The sequence below is a fragment of the Canis lupus genome, chromosome 31 (assembly GCF_011100685.1).
Source record: "Canis lupus familiaris isolate Mischka breed German Shepherd chromosome 31, alternate assembly UU_Cfam_GSD_1.0, whole genome shotgun sequence".
NCBI lineage: Eukaryota > Metazoa > Chordata > Mammalia > Carnivora > Canidae > Canis > Canis lupus.
The window spans coordinates 37,017,545-37,030,750 of NC_049252.1; positions in this window are offsets into that span (position 1 = coordinate 37,017,545).

Genomic DNA, 13,206 nt, shown 5'->3' on the forward strand with positions numbered 1-13,206 from the left:
GGGGGCATAAGTGGTGTGAACAGGCTCAAGTGTGTGTTGGGGGGTGTCTCTGTGCTAGCACCCTGTGGGGACGAAATAACCGATTCCTTGGAGGACGTAACAAGTCGAGGTGACGTTACTCCCCATCGCACAAGTGAAGATGGAAGCTGGGGCCATTGGTTAGGGTAGCGCCGCTCAGTTTGGCGGGGAAGGCCGCCCACAAATCCGTGTCCTTTTCATGGTTTGCTTTGTTCTCCCACGGCCCCTGTTTATGGGCCCAAAAGCCTGGGCCTTCTCTCACTACATTTGGAATCCAGTCCCTGGCCTCAGTATGGTGTATTTGTCATTATGGTTCGTGTTTCTGTAATCCTGCGTTGCTTACATTGAGTTAGAGCGCCGAGATTGAACACTACTACTGTGATCATCTGCCTCGGGTTTTTTTTTTTTTTTTTTTAAGTTTTTTTTTAACTTTTATTTATTTATGATAGTCACAGAGAGAGAGAGAGAGGCAGAGACACAGGCAGAGGGAGAAGCAGGCTCCATGCACTGGGAGCCCGACGTGGGATTCGATCCCGGGTCTCCAGGATCGTGCCCCGGGCCAAAGGCAGGCGCCAAACCGCTGCGCCACCCAGGGATCCCTGCCTCGGGTTTTATTACCTCCTAGAGGCTTAGCACCTCGGTGAGATTCTCCTTGTCACATTTTTATTATTATTATTATTATTATTATAAAAGTCCTAAAACCACATTGCCCAAAAGAAAGGAAATGAGAAATACAACTGTGCCAACCCCACCGTGACTAACCTGTCCCATGCCTGCCCGGTGCTGGGGCTGCGGATGGATGGTGCCCTTGGCAGTTTTCTATCCTGCTGGGTGTTTCTGTGTAATAGCCAGCTTCATGAACTAACCACGAGATCCATGTGGCATGTGGGGTTCGCGGGGTGGGGTGGCGTAGGGTGGAGTGCAGAGCTGCGGTGGGTTTCCTCCGACTGCTCCTGCCATGGGGTCCTGCAACTCTGGAGCGAACAAGAAGTACAAGTATATTTCCATGTGTGTGAAGCTTTTCCCTGGGAACCAGGCCTATTAGATTATCTTCCAGTCTCCAGGAGTTGGCTCCCTCTCCTCTGTCCCCCAGGAAGGCTTGAAAGCGGCCACAAGGGGCACCTGGGGGGCTCAGTCAGTTGGCCACCTGCCTTTGGCTCAGGTCATGATCTCAGGGTTTTGGGATTGAGCCCCATGTTGGGCTCCCAGCTCAGTGGGGAGTTGGCTTCTCCCTTTCCCCCTGCTGGTGCTCTCTCTGTCCAATAAAATTTAAAAATTAAAAAAAGCCAAAACGAGTGGTGCCAGCCATGGCTGTGCTTGAAAGACCTGCCATGGTGCATCTGCTAGCAGCACAACTGTTGCCCATGGAGCACAGTTTTCAGATGTGTGCTAGTGCCCGTGCTCTCTTAGCAAGCACTGCCAGAAACATTGGTGTGACTATTACTCATGTTGTGTTTTGTATTGTTTCCTTAAGATGGATTTCCAGAAACCAGTCTGATGAATCACATGTGATTCACAAACATTTGTGTTGCTTCCATTTCCACAAGGTTTTTACTTTTTAAAAATTTTTATTTATTTTTTAATATATTTTAGTACCTTTTTTTTTTTTAAGATTTTATTTTTTTCATGAGAGAGAGAGAGAGAGGCAGAGAAAGAAGCAGGTCCCATGCAGGGAGCCCGATATGGGACTCAGTCTGGGAACTCCAGCATCACGCCCTGGTCCAAAGGCAAGCACTAAACTGAGCCACCCAGGGATCCCCTTTTTTTTATTTTTAAAATATTTTTTAAGATTTTGTTGACAGAGTGAGCAGGGGAGCTGCAGAAGGAGAGAGAATCCTCAAGCAGACTCCTCACTGAGCACAGAGCCCAACATGGGGCTCAATCTCATGACATTGAGGTCACAACCTAAGCCGAAACCAAGAGTTGGACACTCGACCCACTGAGCCATCCAGGTGTCCCTCCACAAGGTTTTTTGTTGTTGGTTTTTTTTTTTTTTTTCCTCTACAGGGTTTTGAAACCAGTTTAATATGTTTGAGTTAAGCAAGGTAATTATTGTTTCCTTTTGTGTTTTGCCTGTCACCTGAACTCTAGCATCCTTCTAGACATTTGTTCTTTTACACCTGTTATAAATAAACACCCTCAGGCTGGAGGGGATGGTACATGAAGCATAAGTCTGTCCCTCACTTATTGTGAATTCTTGTCCTAATGTTGACTGGCAGCCGGTTCATAACTGAAAACCAGAAGAGTGTTGTGTGATTTTTATGATTCTGCTTCCAAGCACGTGCTTTGTGTTTGAAAGGTTGGTGTTGTCCTGCCTGTCTCCACTAGCATCCGCAAACCAGGGAGGTGCTCCTCGGCTCTGAGGTCGCCACCCAGCACCATCTGGCCGTGGCCCCATACCTTGCACATAGGAAGCACCCACATCGGGCTCCCTGCATGGAGCCTGCTTCTCTCTCTGCCTGTGTCTCTGCTTCTCTGTGTGTGTCTCTCTCATGAATGAATAAATAAAATCTTTAAAAAAAAAAAAAGGGGGATCCTTGGGTGGCGCAGCGGTTTGGCGCCTGCCTTTGGCCCAGGGCGCGATCCTGGAGACCTGGGATCGAATCCCACATCGGGCTCCCGGTGCATGGAGCCTGCTTCTCCCTCTGCCTATGTCTCTGCCTCTCTCTCTCTCTCTCTCTGTGACTATCATAAATAAATAAAAAATAAAAAAATAAAAAAAAAAAAAGAATTTACTGCACGCTAAGGGATGACAAAACCATTGCTTCCCATAAAGCAGAGCCAGCTGGCTTTCGATGAAGGACCAGATAGGAAATCATTTGGGGGTTTGCCACATGCAGTCACTACTGCAGGGTCTTTTTTTTCTTACAACCCTTAAAAAAATGGGAAGCCCATTCTCAGTCTTCGGCCTATCACAATGACAGAGAGCAAGGGTTTCCCAGGGGTCGTGGGATTGAAGGGGCTGCTGTAAGCCGCTTAATACAAGGGCCCACTAGACCTTCAGATCACTGGTGCATTTCAGGTACTCAGCACCCATGCTTCTACCGTGTTCTCTCCCAACCACCTTTCTTTACCCTATTCTAGAAAGTTTTATTCTAGAAAGTTTTATTTATTCTAGAAAGTTTTTGGGGTTTGTTTGTTTTTTAAGATTTTATTTATTCCTGAGAGACACACACAGAGAGAGAGGCAGAGACACAGGCAGAAGGAGAAGCAGGCTCCATGCACCGGGAGCCTCATGTGGGACTTGACCCCGGGACTCCAGGGTCATGCCCTGGGCCGGAGGCGGCGCTAAACTGCTGAGCCACTGGGGCTGCCCTGTATAAGTAAATTCTAATTTTAATGAACATTCATAAACTTAAAAAGTAAATTTTATTGGACATGCATTTCTTAGTGAAATGTACTGGAACTCTTACTACTTTTTAGTTTTTCCAGTTATTTCCTATATCCGTGAATGAATATTACCTAAGGCTAGAAGGGGTTCAATTAAAACAGCCAAATAAAGAAAAAGAGGGAGAGCAAGTATAGAGCAATCATGGAGAATGGATGCAGGTTTTATGGGGCCTAAAACTTAGTTTGTGGAGCTCTCTTAAATGAAAATAATGCAGAGTTATGAATTCAAAGTCAAGTGTGACAGTGAATATTATGTAGGTTGAGGAAAAGTAGCTTACAAATCTTAAAGAGTGGTAGATGCTATAAACTGCACAAAATCTAGAAAAATAACCTAGTTTAATTAGCCACACAACATACCTCTATGTGTCAGGCAGCTAATAAAAAAACATAACTTTGAGAGGCACCTGGGTAACTCAGTCGGTTAAGCGTCCAACTCTTTGTTTTGGCTCAGCTCATGGTCCCAGGGTTGTGAGATTGAGCCCCGTGTCCAGTGCAGTGCTGCTGAGTGTGGATCCTGCTTAAGATCCTCTCCCTCCCGGGGCACCTGGGTGGCTCAGCAGTTGAGCGTCTGCCTTCGGCTCATGTCATCATCCCGGGGTCCTGGGATCAAGTCCCATGTGGGGCTCCCCACAGAGAGCCTGCTTCTCCCTCTGTGTCCCTGCCTCTCTCCGTGTCTCTCATAAAAAAATAAATAATCTTAAAAAAAAAAAAAGATTCTCTCTCTCCCTCGCCCTCCGCCCCTCCCCAACACATGCAGGCACACACTTGCTCAAAAATAAAAAATGATGTTGGGCTGTATACTTAAAAAAAAAAAAAAAAAGATGTATTCATTTGAGAGAGGGAGAGAGAGCACACAAGATGGGGGGAGAGGCAGAGGGAGGGGGAGAGAGAATCCCAAGCAGGCTCCCCCTATTGAGCCTGGAGGCGGACGCGGGCCTCGAGCTCACGACCTGAACCGAAATCAAGAGTCAGACACTTAAGGGACGGAGCCCCCGGAGCCCCCGGAGCCCCGGGCTGCGTCCTTCTTGATTGCTTCTTCACACGACGATCGCGGCTGTTTTGCCAGATGTAAAGATGACGCCATCGCTCCTCCGGCACGGCTGATCGAAGTTTGGTTTTGGTAGTTCAGGTTCATAAACATGTGACCCCACACCGAAGTCTCGGCTGTGCGTAGTGCTGCTCCAAACGCACGGGTTCTGGTAAACTCTTTCACAGCATCCCCTGAAAAGAGGGAAAGTAAGGGCCGCGTTTAACCGCATCTGCTGCGTCACGGAGTCCGTCCTCGCCAGAGAATTCTGTTCGTACAGACGGGAACTAAGCCCGCTCATAGGACTTTTCATGATTTAACAGGATTTTGCACCCAGTAGCTTCTGTTCCATGTGCTTCAGGACCCGCACACTACCCCCCCTCCCCCGCCCGGCTACTGCCAAGCGTCGCAGGACCCGGTCACATCACGTTTGTGGCCAGGCCGCGCACTCCTAGCCGTGCCGCGCACTCTTGGTCACGTACGTGGTCACAGCCGTGTCCGTGATGGCACACGAGCCCGAGCCACATATCCCCTCTGGTCACCGCCTTCACACCCGAGCGCCTGGCGCGTCGGCTCCGTGGGAAGCAGGGCTGTGGTTGAAGCCGTTCCCACGCCGGACCAGCAGCGCGGCACCACCTGCCCAGACTGTGTACCCCCGGGGCGGGCAGGTCAGCGGGCCCCCAGCCACCCCTGGTCCCCTGACCAGGCACGGGACAGAGCAGGCTGGGGTGGAGAGAGGCTGTGGTCAGTAGCAGTTGGGACCCAGATGTCTTCCTTTTGCAAATTTGACACCAGCGACCGGGCGAAGCCTTGCCTGGACCCCACGGCGCCCCAGTGGGGGCTGAAGCTTGTGGCCCCATGGGAGTGCCCCACTGGGCGGGAGTAAGTGTCCTGCTTGCTCACACGGACGCGGTTGGCAAGTGACAGCGGACAGGATGGCCCCCATAGGAAGTGAGTGTGGATTTATGGCATTCAATCCTCAGTCGGCAGAAATGAACGCCCGTGTCTTCCCCACGAGGCTGGAGAACCCACAGAACATCCGGGGTCTTGAGGGTGTTACCTTGATCTGCCCGGGGTCAGCAGGCCTCTCTGTCTGTCTCCGTGAAGTTGCAGCAAATACGCAGCGGAGACCCGGTCAGCGGGCACAGCGCCGCGTCCTTCCTCGTGGTGAAGATCGCGGAAGATGCCCCCGGCCTGGCGTTCCCGGCCTGCTTTTGGCTTTTGCAAATATTGAATGCTCCTGGAGTCCTGTGGCCGAGGAACTGTCCCGCTGCCTGAGGACTCCCCTCCCGCGCCCCGGCAGGATGTGCAAGAGGCACAGCCACCTGTGACCGCTGCCCCACGCCCCGGCCCCGGATGCACAGCACCCCGACACGGGCCGGAACGTCCGCGGGTAACACCATGTCTTGTTCTCAGCAGAAATACATATGTGAGGGGCACCCGGGTGGCTCAGCAGTTGAGCGTCTGCCCTCAGCTCAGGGCGTGACCTCGGGGTCCTGGGATCGAGTCCTGCGTTGGGCTCCCCACTGGGACCCTGCTTCTCCCTCTGCCTGTGTCTCTGCCTCTCTCTGTGTCTCTCATGAATAAATAAATAAAATCTTTAAAAAAAAAAAAAAAAAAAAGGAGAGAAGGAAATGCATATGTGAGACCAGGGAAGAGGGCTCCGCCGTGGGGTCAGGGGCCCTGACTACGGGCACTGCCCTGGAAGCGTGCACGTGTCTGGGCCCACGCGGCCAGGTAGGCTGCCAGGTGGGTGAAAGGGCTGCCTGCCGCCCAGCGAGAGGGTGGGCCCTCCAGAGCATCAGCTGCTCCGGAAGGCACAGCCCATGCCGTGGGCCACGCGCAGTCTCTGCTGCCCTGCAGCACCCTGCAGATACCTCCCGTCTGCACCGGGTTGGGCGCCTGCAAATGGACTATAAACCTAAGTCACGTTGGGAATGAAACAGGAATGTTGGCAACGAACCCCCTCCTCGGCCTCTGCGGGTGGAGAGGCCAGAAGGCGGGCTGTTGGACTCCGTGAAGAAGCAGCTCTTCTTACCCAAAGAGGATGACATGTCTCTCCTGTGGCCCGGTGGGACAAATCGGGACACTGAACATAGCCCGGGGCAGCCGTGCCAGTCTAGCGTCTCAGACAGGCAGCCGGCAGTTTGCAGACGCACGAAAGGGACAAAGGTGGGAGGAGAAGAGGGAGGTTTCTCTGCACTGTCCTCGGCAGTCAAGGCCTGGCCACCAGCTGGACCCCCTTGATGGGAGTGTCCTGTGACTGAGGACACCAGCCCGGGCCCCGGGGGCAGGACCAATCCCACCATGTTGGCACCCACTACCCTTTCTCTCTTTCTTTGAAGCACTGGTTTAGAAATCTCTCAAAATCCAAACTAATCAGAGCCCAGGTTACAAGTACATCTTGATGTTTTCAGTTTGTTGGAAGCCTTGCCAAAGCTTTTATTTTTGAGTACGGGGCTTAAAATATACCCTCCTCAGCTCCGAGCCAGCCGGGGCAAGCCAACATGAAACCCCATCTTCCCTGGAACATATGGCAAGTCACTGCTGCTGGAACAAGAGAGAAAGCAGTAGAGAAAGGATGTTCTGGAAATAAAAATGTAGGCCTCACGCATGGCAATAGGCATAGCTTCATGCCACCAAAAGCTGTTTTCTTTTTTTAAGATTTTATTTATTCATTCATGAGAGACACAGAGAGAGAGGCAGAGACACAGGCTGAGGGAGAAGCAGGCTCCATGCAGAGAAGCCTGATGCGGGACTCGATCCCAGGACCCAGGATCATGACCTGAGCTGAAGGCAGACACTCAACTGCTGAACCACCCAGGTGCCCCTAAAAGCTGTTTCTGAGCAAGAAAATGGTAATGATAGAGTTTATGAGAACAAGAAAGGGAGACAAGGCGTCCCTGAAAACGGACTCAGGCCCCGGGGCCTGACGTCCTGTCCGAGACCCACGTGCAGGAAGGACCCGAGAGGCGCCTTTCCACGCCGCTCCCAGCGAGATGCTCCTGCGGGAGGAGCCCCCCTGCCTTGGTACTTAAAGCAGCTCCTTTTCTTCCTCCTGCCTCTCGGTGTGTCCACCCTGGTGTGTCCACCCTTCGTCCCTTGGCACTGGGCCCAGGGTCCTTAAAGCATCCTGACGGCGTCCCCAGACCCCCACTTGCAAACTGAGGTCATGCGCAGCCCGAGGGCCGCTCACAGAGCTCACGCTGCTTGGACTGTGTTTAAGGCTGACTTTTCAGCATCCTTTTAATGTCCCCTGTATTTTTTTTCCAGTCTTTTGGTTATTTAACCTAAAACCATAATTCTCCTCCCACGCTTTTAGCATTCTGGGGGTTTCCATGTCTCTCTTGTCTTTTCAGTGACTGCTGTAATTTATGGTTGTCGTTCCTAAAGAGCTGACAACACAGAGAGTCGGAAATTTTATGTCGTGTTACCGGAGAGCAACGTTTTAGATATTCGGATTTATTGTTGGAGTCAGAGTGTCATTAGGAAAAAATGCGTCCGACGAAGGAGACCGCGGGTAGTATAATCGTAGAGGTATCGGGTTAATATATAATGTATAAGTCTGCGTAATGGATAGTTTTTATTATTCATAAAATGTTCAAATGACTCGCAGATGTGCGGCCCTGCAGCTGCTCCCTCCTCGCGAACGGCCTCGGGCTGTGACTCAGGGAGGAATGTGGAGCCAAGGGGTCCGGGCAGGGAGCGCAGCCCTTGTGATATTCCCAGGGAGGAAATCGCTCATTGTCAGCGGGGGTGATGATGACAGTCCCATAAAAGGCTGAGCGGGGAGGAGCTGCTGGAGACAGAAGCGCCCACGCGTGCTACGTGCTACGTGCTTTCGAAAACAAATGTATTGACTTCAAAATCCTTTCCCGTGATTTACTGTAGTCTGCTCTCCGCGCCCCGACCCCCGACCCCCGACCCCAGGGCAAATCAGAGTGGCCCACGGACACAGGCTCAGGGGCGGGGCAGTGGGGAGAGCGGACCCCTGCGTGGTGGCGCCCCCGCCCCCCCATGCACTCCCCACCCCCCTGCACCCCTACCCCACGCCCCACCGAAGATGCAGAAAGCATCCTTCAGAGGGCCCACTGCTCAGCCCTCACGGCATGCCCTGCCCGGGGCACACCAGGGCCCCCGCGGCCCAGCGGCTCACACGTGATCCTGCAGGAATCACCCAAGGGTGCTGGTGGAAATGCTGATTCCTGGGCCCGCGGAGGGCGCTGCCAGGACAAGACCAACAAGCAAGGAGAACGATTTTTTGCGGCCACTGCAACAGGCGGGGGGCCCCATCCACAGATCGGGGGGGTCTCGCCTTGGACTTTTGCAGGGAAGGTGGGACGAGTTACAAGTGGGTGACTCACGGTGTCACTGTCACCCGGCCAAGGGGGGCTCGGTCGGTCTGCTGAGCGGGAAATGTTTGTCTCTGTCTAGCCGGTCTTGCTGGGACAATTCGAATCTCAGCTAACCATGGATGAGACAAAGGACGGGAAACTGGAGAGTCTGCGTGTAAAAGGGCATCTTTGTGAGCCGTACAGGAACAGAGAGGAGAACAGAGAGAAAGACGGACAGGGAGTCTCACCCGAGGCACACGGGGAAGGGGGGCTTCTCGAGATTGCTGTTTTCTGGGGGATCAGGTGACTTTCGTTATTGTCAGCATCAATAATCTACATTTTTTTAATATATATATTTTAATAATCTACATTTTGACCAATGCCCAGACCTTGAGAAGGTCTGGAAACTTCAGGGGACTCCACTATGGGGCATCGGAGCCATGCAGGTGCTGAGTCACCCCAAAACTTCGCCCATCGTGTGGTGACCTGAGACACCGTTACGTGGCCAACCGCCCAAGTCCTCTTCGGGGTTTGCTGTTATTCCTGCTCATGGATGTTGGTCTTCCACGTCTCAGACCTCAGAGACCTCGGGCCTCTGCGTTCCCCACGACGACGAGGGGCTTCACCACCCCCGTTGCACAGTCTGTACGGGGATGGCCTGGCCCGCCCGGCACGGGGTACCTGGCCTTGCCTGCTCTCCTCAGTGACCTTGGCCGCCCTGTCCTCTCTCCTGGACTTGGACTGCCCAGAACCATCCCGGGCGTCTCCGTGACAACACTTTGTGGCCGGCAGGTGGCTTCTGCTCCTAAAGGGCCCAGCCACCTCTCACCTGGCCCAGGCTGCTGTCTGCTGCCCTCCGCCCATGTGCTGGCCAGGGCCAGTGGGACATGGAGCGCTCTCGACCCGAGGGACCTGGAGACACTTTATGCGGGCGGCCAAGGGATGCTGCGCTGTTAGTTCCCAACACAAGGTTGTCCAGGGCTGGGAGCCCATCAGGAGAGGACAAAGGGAGGCAGCGGTTCGCTGAAGCCAAGGAGGTAGATGAATGCGGGACGCGGGCAGTGGGGCACGGACACCGCACCCACGGGGGCCTGGGCCTGAGCTCCACCTTGCTTCCCTCCTACCCTCTGAATTCTGGGAGCCAGAAGGAGGGAGCCCAGGAAGCAGCCGGTGCAGGTGGCCCTCTGGGCCCAGAGCAGGAGGGAGAGGGGTGCACAGACCTGGCGGGGCCGGCACCTCTGTCCTCCCCGGGGACCCAGGGCCAACCCTCCTCCTCAAAACTGCTGGAGTGCCTTGGAGAGTCTGGAAGGGACACCTCTTCCAGGGGATAGTGGGCACCTCCATCTTCATCTCTTGGCTTCTATATTTTTATTTGTTTGCTCCTGCATTTGAGCTTCTAACAAGGTGTGTGTTATTCGACAATAAAATCCAATACGCCTGTTTGAGGACATAAAGCAGTAGCGCAGGGGGAGATGCTAGAGCAGCTGACCCACCCCGGATCCACCCTCCGGCCCTGGCCTGGCCCCTGAGCTGCTGTGCTGAGGGCTGGGGCTGGATGCGGGTCTGATTACTGTCCAGCCCGAGGTGCAGCCTGTAATATCTGCTCAGGGCCATCGCGCGGGGACAACCCGTGTGACCCTGACACTGGGCGTGGTGCAGACCCTGCAGCCCCCCTCCCTTCAAATGGCCCTCGCTCCAGATGCCAGCTGCACTCTTGGGGTCCCAGCTTCCACTCGTGCTTCCGACTGACTGGCTGCAGATTCGAGAATTCCTACCTCCTCCTCTGGCTCGATCATTTGCCAGAACTACTCAGAGAATTCAGGAAAGCACTCTGATGGTGCTTATAGTTTCACCGTAAAGGACACAGATCAAGACCTGCCAGAAGAGGAGACCTCAAGGTGAAGTCTAGGGGGCGGGGCTTGAATGCAGAGCGTCTGGGCCCTCGGGTGCACCATCCTCCCGGCACGTCCCCGTGTTCCCAGCCCTGGAAGCTCATCTGAGCGAGGGACGTCTGGAGTTCTTATCAGGGGTTTATCACTGGGGCACGTTGAATCACAGGTCACGTGGCTGAGCTCAATCTGCAGCACCCCCACTTCCCCAGAGATCAAAAGTTTTGCCTGATATCACTTGGCTCAAAGTCCCAACCCTGTAACCCAGGTTGGTCTCTCTGGCATGAAGGGCTGGCATCCTGAGGCTGTGGCGGGCGTTAGCCACCTCCCTACCTCCCTTGCACAAACGCAGGTGTGGCCTGACGGTTTAGAGGCCCCCTCCCAGGAACTAGCCACAAAGACCTGCCACATTCTTCCTGTTAGGCCACATCGGCTTCCCACGGGCACAGCCAGGGTCCGAGGGAGCCACCTGGAAGCCACAGCCCTGTGGGGGAACCAGAGGACACCAACGTGCCGGCCGTGCTCCCCTGACGGATACCCAGGGGTTCCTGAAGCTCGAAAAGTGGTCGGGAGAAAACCCAGACATCCAAGATGTCAATTCTCCTGGCAGGAACAACAAAAGCGAGTAGGGGATGTTATTCAGAGTTGCAGGTGATCGCGAGTTCCCACATTTACTCTTTATGACTCCCTATGTTTGGATTTTTTTTTTTATTTTTTTTTTAAGATTTTTATTTATTTATTCATGAGAAACACACACACGGAGAGGCAGAGACACAGGCAGTGGGAGAACCAGGCTCCATGCAGGGAGCCCGACGTGGGACTCGATCCTGATACTCCAGGATCATGTCCTGGGCCAAAGGCAGGTGCTCAACCGCTGAGCCACCCAGGCTTCCCTGTTTGGATTTTTAAATGACTTTTCCACCTAAATGTAACTTTGGGGATTTAGCTTGTAATTAATCCTTTCGAGGGGACTCTGATAGCTTCTGGAAGTGAACTCTTTCAACCCATTTAAATATTTATAGACCGAGATAAATCTGTCTATGTTCTTAATCTGGTTGAGTATCTTGGCCACAGCCAGCACCAGGGAGTTGGTGACCGGCTGTACATGTAACTAAGCAAATCATTTCGTGGGAGTTTGTGTCTGTTCTGAGGAGCAGGGGTGTCGGGATGGAGGGGACCACTCCCGAGGCCTATCCTACCGTAGACTCGGTGTAACGTGTCGGATGAGATGCCTCACTTTACGGTGCCCCTTCTTCCCCATAAAGTGGAACGGATCACACTTTCTCCTGCTGCAGTGAAATAACCCGATGTCTGGGATTTGTCTAAAACTCCCTAAGAGGGGGAAAAACAACGGGAAGTGGATGGGCCAAGACTTGGGAAACATTGATAATCTTAGAGTGGAACGATGGGTACTCAGAGGTTCATTACATTTCTCTCTCTGCTTTGGTGCATGTGACTATTTCCAAAATAAAAAGCTAAAAAAAAATAATAATAACAATAATGCCCTCCTTGGTGTGCCGTGCAGGAACGTTCAGCAGTGTCCTCAGAGTACCTTTGCCTCTTGGAGAGGAGGATGGCACATAAATACATTCTGAGTTATTGCTCTGTGGCCCTCAAATGATTGTATCACCCCTGGAGGTATCGTTGACAAGGAGACAGAGAATAGATTAGGACCCACGGGACCCACGGGAACCACGGCTATGAAACACGAAGACGAAGCATCCGAGGCGTCGGATGCTACGCGGAGGATTTCATCTTAGTGTGACAAACTGGAAGCCCATCTGGGCAAATCGGCAACGTAGGAAATAAATTCGCAATATATCAAAAATATGTTGCCCACTAGCTGATAATTTATCTCTGCATCTCCGTATGTGTCACATTTCCAGGCTCGTAAATGATAAATAATAAATGTTTATTTATAAATCACCGGTTCCCAGCGGCAGATGAGCAGCCTGGATGAAGAGACGCGGCCGCAGACGCTGGTTCATTCCCACCAGTGCGACTCGGGTCCACATGTCCCCCTAGTTCGGGGAATCGGGGAGCCAGTGAGAAAAGTGGATACACTGAGGAAACCGGGCCTGTCCTCACTGGCGGCCGATCTCGTGAAAAGTGCATCTGAGGGCAGGGAGCAGCGGAGCACAGGAACACGGGCGGTCAGGTCTGCGCGGGTGCAAAGATGAACCAACGCACACGCATCCCTCCTCGGAAGAAGCCTGTTTGAGAAGACGTTGCAGCTGGCTTCCTGCAAAGCCCGGAGCTTTCTGGGGTAGTATAAAGGGAATGACCCGGTGTGAAATATCCCGAAAGGAGAAGAATGCCTCCTGGGGATGTCGGCGGCACCCCTCAGACACCTGGGGTGTACGGGTCCGCATGGGCCACGGCGCTGGCTGGGGGCGGGGGTGCACCTGCAGGTGCTCAGCCGCGCTTGGGCAGCAGGAACCCAGAACCTTGGACAAATATGACAGTTGTGGACAAAGGCAATGTGGTTGTGGCTGAAAGTGGGGAGGAAGATGTATGCAGAAGTATCCTGTACCTCTAGGCCTCCCGA